Here is a 519-nt window from a genome sequence, read left to right on the forward strand (position 1 = left end):
GAAAACGTCATGATGTGATGTCACCCCAGAGTTGGAAATGACTGGTGCTTGCATAGGGTACTACCTCTACCTTTTTAAATAGGGCTACTCTCATGTAAAGAAGGCATGTGAATAAGGCTGTTGAAATGCTCAAACGCTTCAACACCCGTGCAAACACGCACACACACACACAACCCCCAAACAAACCTGGTCCCATTGACAGTGTGGTCATCAGAAACAGTGCAACAGTGCAAAAGACAGCTGCCGTCTGAAAAATGCCCATGTTTTCTTCAAGGTATAAGTTTTCATGTGCGCGCACTCTTCTTCAGATGCAGAGACTCAGATAAAACTTTGTTGGCCTTAAATGTGCCACCGAACTCCAACTTTGTTCAACTGAACTTCTGGTTAGTGAGTTGCCAACACAGCGACCCACGCTCAGTTGTTAACTACTCCTGGCAATGCTACTCTTTGAACCCAGTAGATAATTAACTAGCATGGTCGTCCGTCTAGATAATATTATAGCGCACCTTCAGAGTTTTT

This window comes from Heteronotia binoei, chromosome 1 (assembly GCF_032191835.1).
Source record: "Heteronotia binoei isolate CCM8104 ecotype False Entrance Well chromosome 1, APGP_CSIRO_Hbin_v1, whole genome shotgun sequence".
Classification (NCBI taxonomy): Eukaryota; Metazoa; Chordata; class Lepidosauria; order Squamata; family Gekkonidae; genus Heteronotia; species Heteronotia binoei.